This window comes from Poecilia reticulata, chromosome 18 (genome assembly GCF_904066995.2).
Source record: "Poecilia reticulata chromosome 18, P_reticulata-male-v2, whole genome shotgun sequence".
Taxonomy (NCBI): domain Eukaryota; kingdom Metazoa; phylum Chordata; class Actinopteri; order Cyprinodontiformes; family Poeciliidae; genus Poecilia; species Poecilia reticulata.
This window is the reverse complement of record NC_088847.1, coordinates 20,773,402-20,783,839: the sequence shown is the minus strand read 5'-3', so window position 1 is coordinate 20,783,839 and position 10,438 is coordinate 20,773,402. Positions and strand designations below refer to the sequence as shown.

The window sequence follows — 10,438 nt, the reverse complement described above, 5'->3', positions numbered from 1 at the left end:
CTAAACTATGTTACAGAGTAAACTCAATAAAAACATGCTTTATCTGTGGCATTGTTCATTAAAATGGCACATTACTGATGTATTAAAATTAAATACGATTGGTACACTTAATGATATTAGCGATTAGGCAATGCATTCAGCAAGTACTTTTACTTTTAATACTTAAGTATTTTTAAAAGCCAGTACTTTTTTACTTTTACTTAAGTAAAATGTTAATGTGGTACTTTGACTTTTACTTAAGTACATTTTTGACTGTGTATTTGTACTTTTACTTAAGTAAATTTTTTGAGTACTTTCTCCACCACTGCTCAGATTACAGCATCTACTTCCTGTATTTACATTCTGCTTCCCCACCATCTGACCAATAAACAAGACTACATTTTGGTTCACTTGAAGTTTTCTTTATGTGAAAAGAACTGGAGAAGTTACAAGAGAGTGTGGCTCTTAAAATGCCCCAAAGGTCATCACTATCACTACCCTGTTTGTCGACGTCGTCCTGAAATGCTGTTAGTTACTCCAGACGTAACAGGATACAGACCTTCCAAATAGTTTCACTTTTATCTCGTGGTTATAAGCAACAGTTTTCAAAATCAAGATGTTTTTTTGTTTGCTTTGGCAAACCTGAAGCTAACCTTTGTTTTCTTCTATCCTTGAACTTTTCCGCGGATGTGAGTTTTGCTCAGTCTCTCATTTCACTCTTAAACCATGAACGCCGACTCTATTTCAGGCCAGAAAACCTGCTGCGCTTCAGTTGTGGTTTTTAATCTTTTGTTGCCTCCTGGATGAGGAGGTCACTGTGATTGGCCTGCCATTCCTGGGAAGGTTCATGACTCTCCCATGTTTCCTCCGTTTGTGGGTAATGACTCTCACAGCGGATTGAAACATGTTGAGTCTGCTTCATGTTCTCAGACAGGTTCCATTAAAAAGTGATGTCTTGATTCTACGAGTCAGATGTGGGTGCAACTGGTGGAATTTAACTTCACCATCCAAAAGTATGGATATTCAAACTAATACTCATATTATTAAGGCAGCTGCTTTTTCACATATAGGGGCGTATTGGTTCGGACTGACACCATCATTTAAAAGTTGCATTTTATAATTGTTTGATCTAAACAAAAAAGCAAAAGTGTGACAGAAAAGCAAAAAGTACGAGTGAATTTGTAAGGACAACTATATTTTCACAGCAGTGTTTCGAAACCAGGCTTAAGACCAGGACGGCCACAGGGTCATAGCAGAATAACAGATAAAGTAGCAAAACAGCTACCAGGAGAATGGAAGAAAGCATCAGTGAATACACAAAACATACACCAAAAACATGAACTGATGCTAAAACTCCATCCAGGTCTCTCTTGTTGTCAGTGCAGCTCAGAAAGTGCACTTTAAAAGGAGAAATCCACAAAAACATGCTCTTAGTTCTCAGCGTGAATGTAAATGCTCCAAAGCGGTCGGCTGTCTCTGCTTTTTTTTCACTCAAGTCAGCAAGTCCTCGCTGCGGTTGAACGCAACAAACATCTGTTCCCATCCACTTCAGGCCGGCTCTTTCTCCTGACCCATCTTGAGCTTTTACCAGCGGCAAGGTGAAAATGGAGGGTCCCCCTTAGCATCTCTATCGGCAAGCTGACCCTCAGTGGAGTCACTTCTATGATTTTTCTTCTAAAGGCCAAGTGCTGCGCTGTAATTGGGATGACTGTGCTCTGAGTGCTCTTCCTGCTGTCTTACGCTTTCTTTCTTTCTTTCTTTCTTTCTTTCTTTCTTTCTTTCTTTCTTTCTTTCTTTCTTTCTTTCTTTCTTTCTTTCTTTCTTTCTTTCTTTCTTTCTTTCTTTCTTTCTTTCTTTCTTTCTTTCTTTCTTTCTTTCTTTCTTTCTTTCTTTCTTTCTTTCTTTCTTTCTTTCTTTCTTTCTTTCTTTCTTTCTTTTCTACCTCCTCAGTCATTTGGCCTGACCAAAAGGTGAACCCATCGCAGAGGGCAAGGAGGCAGACGGGAAGTTCACGTTCCCGCTTTACGTTATGTTTTATTTAAGAACACGGATTAAACATTGAAGCGTGATTTTATTTTTTCATGCGAGAGGGAAACTGCAGTTGGTGTTGGTGTCAAGTCATCACAAGAAATTAATATTGATGTTAATTTACTGTAAAAAAAAAAAAAAAAAAAACTGAATAAACTCCCATAAGGAAAAGACAAACAGAAACAAGTATGATTGGTAGAGTTGAATCTTAAATCACCTCGTAATCCTGAGCAAATCCAGATATGGTTTGTAAAGTGACATGATGTAGTCCACTGCAAGCATCAGATATGTGGGCAAATACGCAATTTAATTATCAATCTTTTCATGATCCTCCGAGATCAAATAAACTCTCCTTATGCTAATTAATGCCGTGTTTGATTTGTTCTCAGATCTGGGAATTGCCTTCCTTCCCACCAGAGTTGAGCAATGTTCGAGGCAGAAAGCCGATGGGATTTAAAACATGTTGTGGCGACAACTAAAAGTTAACAAAACAAGCCAAAAACAATGCTCTGTATTTCTCATAATTTTATGAGCTGCAACACCAAGGGGGAAAAATTTTTTAACAAAAATACACAACACGATGTATATTTTTGTACGCCTTTGATTTATTGTGCCCTGTGACAGACTGGCGACCTGTCCAGGGTGACCCCGCCTCTCGCCCCGAGCATTAACTGGAGATAGGCACCAGGACCCCCCGACCCCACTAAGGGACAAGGGTGTAAGAAAATGGATGGATGGATGGATGGATGGATGGATGGATGGATGGATGGATGGATGGATTTATTGTGATACAAAAGGTCAGAACTATTTTTTTGTTTTTTTGTGCAACCTTTAAAGTGATTTATATTCACCATTGAACTCGGAGCTGCATGGAGACGTCCCAATTTCTACTATTATATTCTTTAAGTAAAACACTGAAAACAATAAGAACCCAAAGGTTTGTATTTAAGAAGTCAATCAGTTTAGGCTGCACATGCAATATAATGTCAGTAAACATTGTAGCAACTATGACTTGTGACAAACGAACACATAACTCAGCCAAGTATTTGATTTAGATTTTTTTTGCAGACACTGGAAACAGTTTATCCAATTACTGTAAAAAAAAAAAAAAGAAGAGATTTCCATCTGAACTGAATGGTTTTGTTGAAAAAGTTGCATCTGTCTACATCTGCTGTTTAGACAATTAAACAGTGGTGAATTCTTAACGACTTACCCAACACATCTTAATGTTCATCTGAGACATTTTCTGCTGCATTAAACCACAAGCATCAGTAATTACAATACTGGTAATGTAATTATTTAATGAGATAATATTTAACGTAGCTCAAGAAATTATTTGCTGTAATAGCATCGCTTATAGTGACATTGGCATAAAGATAAATGTCTCGTAGACTTTCACATTACTATAACTGTTAGCTCTGTGGGTGAAATAGAAAATTGTGAATCTTTTTCTGCTTTTTCAAATCATAGAGGTTCACTATATGGAGTTTTCACAAAATTCAAGAATAAAATGAGTTCTTATGATCTATACCTGTCTGTACATGCAGTAAACAGTGTTGAAAGTTGTGCCAGGAATAAAAGAAATGAACTTAAAACTACTGCAAATGTTATTTTTCATACTGTCTTGCTTAAAGTCTGTATGTTTTGTAACGCACATTGATATGGAGCATCACTGATGACACTAATTTAAAAAAAAAACATTTTTATGTAAATAGCTATCAAGTGTAAAAGTAGCAACAGCGTAAAAGACTGAAATATTATATCACAAACATTGCTTAATGCTCGAAAGCAAACCTTTAAAGGGAATATCAAAACACCGGGATTAAACCAACGCAGGCCTAAATACCAAATATATTGGGATATTTTACTTCCTCCTCAGGTAGGCTGCTGCCCAGCACTGCGAATTGATTTTTTTTTTTTTTTACCTTGCCTTTTCCTTGCAAGTCGCATTATGTTTGGCTACCTGTGAGTCGATGTAGACATGCGTGTGTTTGTCAGTGTTCTGACCTGAATAAAATGTGAAGGCGAGCCAGCTGGGAGCTGGTGTTCGAATAGGCAGGATTGATGTGCTCACAGCAGACAGCCTCAGATCCGTCATCGGCCTGTCTAAATCGAGCACACGGCTTTATGCATTGTGGAGTGTACCTGCCGCATTGTGCCCTTTTTACCGGTCTGAGCGGCGCAGGAGGCCTCTGTGGAGAAAACGGCGCGGCAACGCTCGCTGTTGCTAAGCAGAGCCGTACAAAAGGGGGCTAATTTGGGTAAAAGCCGGAACACTGGAGTGTTTGAAAAGACTTTGTTGAATGCTGCGAATCAGACAGACCAGCTGTGCGTCTAGACGGCGTTCCTTACAGTAGCAGCAGAGCAGGACAGACGCAGCCGATATTTACCTTTCGTGGAAGTGCGCATCTTTTTCTGGCTTTTGTTTCCGGGCTTTCAAGGCATCTGGGGGGAAAAACTGCACAAATGTCCTACGTGTGCGCAGACAGATGGACAGTCAGACTGAAATGTTGTTCTTTAAATAAAACACTGAACACAGTGAGGATGCCGAAAGCAAACAGCGTTTTAAAAGGGGAGGCAAAAAGGGGGCGCGTTTGCTTTTCTCCCTTTTAAATATATATTTTTTTCTCAATTATTCATTTGTGTAAATGGAGGAAACATCTTAACTGTGGTTGCTTGGAAGCATTTGGTGAGTGTTTCGACAAAGTTTGTGCTGCGCTTCAAAGTCTTGTCATGAGTTGCCTCAAAAATTGAATAACTGATGTTGGTTCAGGGCTTTAAATCTACTTCCATGCACCCTTGAGGCCCAGCGTCAGCCAACCCCAGCTGGGCTGGGAATGAAAAAACTAGAAACGGCCTCATGTCTTTAATTCATAGCTGTGGGAGGAGATAGCAGTGGCATTTCTCACATTGCCAGTAAATCATCACATTTTGGACATACATGCTGCGACGTGAATGCAAAGATGGACAGCAACGTGTTATTGTTTTTCCATCATCTCTAAATTCCTTACATTTGACCTTTGAGAAAGCAGGTTTTTTTTGTAATTCATTCAAAGTGGTCTTGATCCATACTTAACACTTAGAAGAAAAGTAAGAATGTTCTCTACTTATGCACAATTTAAAACAACAAGAACATAGTTTCCAGACTGATTTCTGTTCATTGCTATAGATTCAGTTGACTTTCGTGCAAATCTCTACAATCCTACTCACTCCTGTGATCGTAGTGTTGATTTTGGGGTGAACATTTGCATAACTGTGAAATATCCCTTACCTGGGGTGTGTCGCAACGACACTTGTGGACGTGTCCATGCCTGTCTATTTAAATATCTATGCATGTCGTCGTTGGACATTAAAAAACAATTTTATATGGTAACTTTACCAAACTTAAGAATGCAACTGGTAGATTTCATGTGACCCGTTTCCTTTCATGGCACAGATCCAGCTACTAAGCATAGTTCAGAGGGAGAAGTTTAATATTAACCCGCATCATTTGTTCCAAATAGATGTTTGGGAGGATATCCCAAATGTTATGTCCCAGTTTCAGCCACTTAACTGCAACAGTCAGCGTTAGATGAAAATAAACTGGTTAGGATCTTCAGCGAAAAACAAACCATAACCACCACGACACAGGGCGAGCATAAACTGATAACGATTGGGACAACAGTGGCGCCATCCACGGTGAAGCCAGCTTAACATCAACGATGTCAACCAAGAAAGAAGCAGTGGTTCTAAAATCACCACTTTAGTATGACGGACAAATCTGGAGAAAAGTTTTGTGAGCAGATTGATGTGATTTATCTAATAAAAGCACCAATTGTAAAACAAGTGAACATGGATGTCATAAATACTTCACCTTGTGTTGAAGCTTTGAAGCAGTTCAGTGTTTTTTTTTTTTTAGAATAAATCATTAAATGACAAAACTAATAAAATATTCAAGTCGGTATCGACTGTATGCAGACCTCTAATTGGATTTCCTTGGTCTTCATTATTTTATGACCTCAGACATATTTGTTTTGTTGGGGTTTTTTTTATATACAAACCTTCATGTTTTCAATAAGAAGTGAACCATTCTGGTGTAAAATAAACTTTCTCTGCTCCACTAATTGCTGAAACCTAAAAACAGAGTGCTTGATGAGTTTGGTTTATTAAAAATATTAATAAAGGTTAAGCATCGCATTGATATTTCCCATCTACGCAAGCAGATAGTTAATATGCCAGAAGCAGAGACTTCGCTGGAGCCAATATTAATGTTATTGATCACTGTCAACTGGTGTCTTGTCTTTTTTCTTTCCAGCAACAGTATATAGTTTTTCATTAGCCTCCCATCTCCTCTTTTCTGCTCCCCAATAACCCGTCTCCTTTATTGCACACAGTCCTTAGAAAGTGACATGTTGGGAAACGGAATCAAGGTTTCAATAAAGTGCGGACCGCTGCGGGCCCTGACAAGTGAGGTGGACGGAGAACAGAAGGAGATTCAAGGAGGACATATCAGTTCAAGAGAGATAAATAGTTCATGAAGCTGTTGACTCCACCATTTTATTACTTTTGTCTATGATTTTTTTCCACCTGCCTGCAGCTCTTACTGCCCACAAATTATTCATTGAGCGCCCCGCCGGGCTCCAGCTGCCAATCCCAGAATTAGGAGTTGAAAGGGAGGAAAGAATAAATCTAAAGGTGATTTCTTTTTTTTTTTCTAAAGCACTCAGGTGTTTGCATACCTGGCAGAACCTTGATCATCAGCAGAAGCCGTGAATGCATTCAGAGAAGTCTGCATACTACTCTAATTAACGGCCACATTTTCCAGTTTCAATGTTGCGCTGCTGCTCTGAGGATTATTTTTAAGGCGTTTTACATACTTATCCAGAGATGGATATAATTGCTGAAGGTACAGCATTTCATGTCAAGATGCTGAAAGAACACCATGTTTTCAGACGGGAAGCGCTCATTAGTCATTGTCGGTTTCTTGTCGTAGGTGTTGAGGTTTACTTGAACTAAACCTTGAAGTTTAAAACACCAGACTTTTCTCTCTGGTAGGAGTCAAGCAATGAGATCCTGTATGTAGGTTAAAATAGATGCAAGTTTTACATCCAAAAAGATCCTTTATTCACTCTTGCTGACAACAGATTATGTCTGCTTCGATTAATAATGAAAGCAAATCGTCAGTTTTTTTTAAAACTATTGTTAAAAGCTCTCAAAGCACCTTCACAGTAAAGGACGAGCCTATAGCAAAACAAACGTGTGAACTCTTTGTCGTCTTCTCAGCCACTGCCCAGGTTTTAGCGGCGCCTTGATTAGACTCTGTAACTTCTTCCAATATGTTTCACTGCAGGTATGAGATGCAATAAAGCCTGATCTGGATAATATGGAGAGCAGGTTGAGATTACTGCCACCTGCTCGGTGAAGCCACACAGTCACTCTGCTCTCATCAGTTTGAACCGATGCAATTAATTACTCCTTTCTGCCTGGGAACACACTGCTGGCATTTACATGTGCTGACCCATAATCCCTCCTTCTGCACCGCCGTGTGTTTGCGTGTCCGTGTCGCTCTGGAAATGAACAGCTGCAGAGCGTGGACACAGATCAGGCCCGGACCTCCGATCTCCCCCCCCTCGCCAGCAATTGCACGTTCTGCTGTTACCTGCCTGGTGGCGTTATTCGACGAGGCAGCTCCCTGCATGATCTGTGCAGGGATTGTGCTTGGGTAATATTGGAGGAGGTTTAGGTGCCACCTGTTACTGTGGTGAAATTACAGCTGAGAAATGAGGCCAGGTGGGCGTGGGTGGGGAGGTGGGGCGCTGGAGTGAGACTGCAGCCTTCTCTAATTATGATATACAGTGTTATAATAATATTTGGGTGTGATTGTTCAAACCTTATTGCCTTATGCCACCGCCGTGTGGAAAATCTAACGTGAGATCTCACCAGACTGAAGTTATCCTCCAAAAAAGATTTTAAAAAATAAATAAAAAAATCCTCACCATTTATATTTCTTTTACTTCTAAGATTTGAAAGCAATCAATTTTAATAGTTCAAATGAAAACGTCAGATAAAAGCCGTACTGCGTGAAGAAACCAATGAAAGAGCGGTGGGCGGAGCCAACATACCGGGTATTTACGGCCAACATACGGGATATTTACGGCAAAATACAACAACCGAAGAACGGCGAGAAAGACGACATTTCCGGCCAAAACGGGAGACTTGACAGGTATGTAAATACTGTCTCTGACCGTACAACATGTTGAACTTTAAAGCCGGTTCTACAGAGATAAGCAGAGAACCACACTGCAGCTAATATTCAGATAGCTGAGCTTAAATGTATGCATTCACACTGGCATGCATCAGTTCAGGCTGCTGGTGTAATAGTGTGTTGACATGCTTTACATCACATCCTCCTCATTTAGTTTTCCATATGTAGCCGGGGCATATTGTCCCGCCCGAATGTGTGCTGCTGCGCCCTCTTCCTCTTGCCCATATATGGAAGACGCTGTGGCGGAGCGCAGCTGGCTTGTTAGGGAGACAGGTAATCGGCATTTACATTTAAAAGCGGGTAGATCGCTGAGGAGATCAGATGCAGGCTGATGACTCGTACAGAGGTATGTTTAACATTGATCGTGAGGTGGGTTTAGCATTTATGTCTGATTCTGCCATTGATGGTTATAGGAAACGCACTTAGTGACGTCGAGCGCCGTTTACTGGTTTCACTTTAGAGAAGGTACGAACCGTTTCTTATTTTTCTGGCTGCTTAATGTTCTTGTCTAACCTGATTTCTTTTGTGTGTAGGTTGGCCTGCTACTGTTTCAGTTTTTGATTTGTTTCAGTTTTTGATTTGTTTCAATTTCATTTCTTTGTTTTACTTTTGTTACTTTAGATGGTTATTGTTGATTTAAAAGAACTTTTCTTGTTTTGCTTTTGTTTAGGGAAAGGGAGTTTTTATTGTAGCCTCCTGGCTTGTTTTAAACTGGGACCTATGCTGTCCCTGGGTCCTAGGCTGTTTTATTTAGATTGAGACTAGTGGAAGGGGAGTTTTTTCCTTTTCTTTGTATACACAAGGAATTGTTGTGAGTGTGCTTTTGTTGGGGAACACTCGGGTGCATTTAGTTGGATTTGTGTTTTCTTTATTATTCCTCCCCCAAACAGTCTAATTTTATTTAATCGGGTTTTAAATATTTTTTAGCTTTAAGGATCTCAGGACCAGCATAGACTCCCACTTTTAGAGTGGTCATTTGGTAAATAAAATAAAGTGACTATTTATTTTTGCTCAACTTTGTGAATTCAATAAACTGTTTGTAATCTGCAGTAGTGCCTCTGTCCATGTTTACAAACTTATCTGTGTGATCTGGTGAAAAGAGGGCTTAGAGCGGTACCCAAGGTCACAATCTGGCGTTGTTGGCAGGATCTTGTAAGACACTGGCACATGCTTGCAGGGGTTTGTTTTATTGAGTTGAGTAGGGCTAGGTAGGAGTATTTTTTTTTATTTAATTTTTTTTCTTTAACTGAAACGGTAGCAGGTTCGGCGGGGGACACGGAGTCTGATCGTTCCGTGGTGGAACGTGAGAGGAACACTACGCTAGGAACCATGGAGGAGCAACTTCAGGAGCTGAAGGACATGATGCACCACCTTCAGGTGGAGAACCAAGAACTTAAGGAAAAGTTTATGGCTGATCAAGACTCTTTACCATCTACCTCTAGTGGTGTGAGAGGGAAGTGTCCCCAACCTGTCTCTGCAGCGGAAGTACCTGTGATGGAGCGGCTCTTTTACATCCCAAGGGAACGTAAATGCCCTGTTTTTAGAGGTAATGTTGGGATCGGGGTTATGGATTGGATGGAGGAGGTCCGATCCAGTGTACGGGCCAGACATCTATCTCTTCTAGACCAAGCCTATTTTGTGTTTGATCACCTGGAAGGTGAAGCCAAAGAGGAGATACGATATAGACCCCGGGCAGACAGAGAGGACCCTGAACGCATTTTTGCCATTTTGCAAGAACTGTATGGTTGCTCCAAGTCTTATGTAACTTTGCAGGAAGATTTTTTTTCTAGAAGACAGGAAGAGGGTGAATCATTAGTTTTCTCATGCACTGTTTTGTTTAATGGAAAAGATTACTGCCAATGCACCAAATGCTGTTGTTAATGATGCTGTGCTTTTGAGAGATCAGTTTGCTGAACATGTTCTTGATCCTACCTTACGTAGGGAACTGAAAAAGCTCATTAGAGAAAACCCAGAGTTTACACTTTTGGACATTAGGAGGGAAGCAATTAGGTGGGAACAGGAAGAACAACCAGCTGAAGTCAGAAAAAGAAGCTATTCTGTACCATCATATTGTGCCTTACACAGATCCCAAAGTAGTAAACCCGATTTAGAAGTTGCTTCAAGGGCTTCTGATTTGTCAGAAATGAAGGAAATGCTGTTAAAGCAACAGGAACAGATCAATCTGCT

The 10,438-nt window shown here is 40.2% G+C and overlaps 1 long non-coding RNA gene across 1 annotated transcript; it reads left to right on the top strand.

The window, feature by feature from the left end:
* Positions 1–1,823: 1,823 nt before the first annotated feature.
* LOC145548606 (uncharacterized) lies at positions 1,824–9,300 on the top strand. The gene is made up of 2 exons (XR_014084624.1): positions 1,824–8,597; positions 8,665–9,300. It is a non-coding gene; the product is annotated as an uncharacterized LOC145548606 (long non-coding RNA).
* Positions 9,301–10,438: the final 1,138 nt, after the last annotated feature.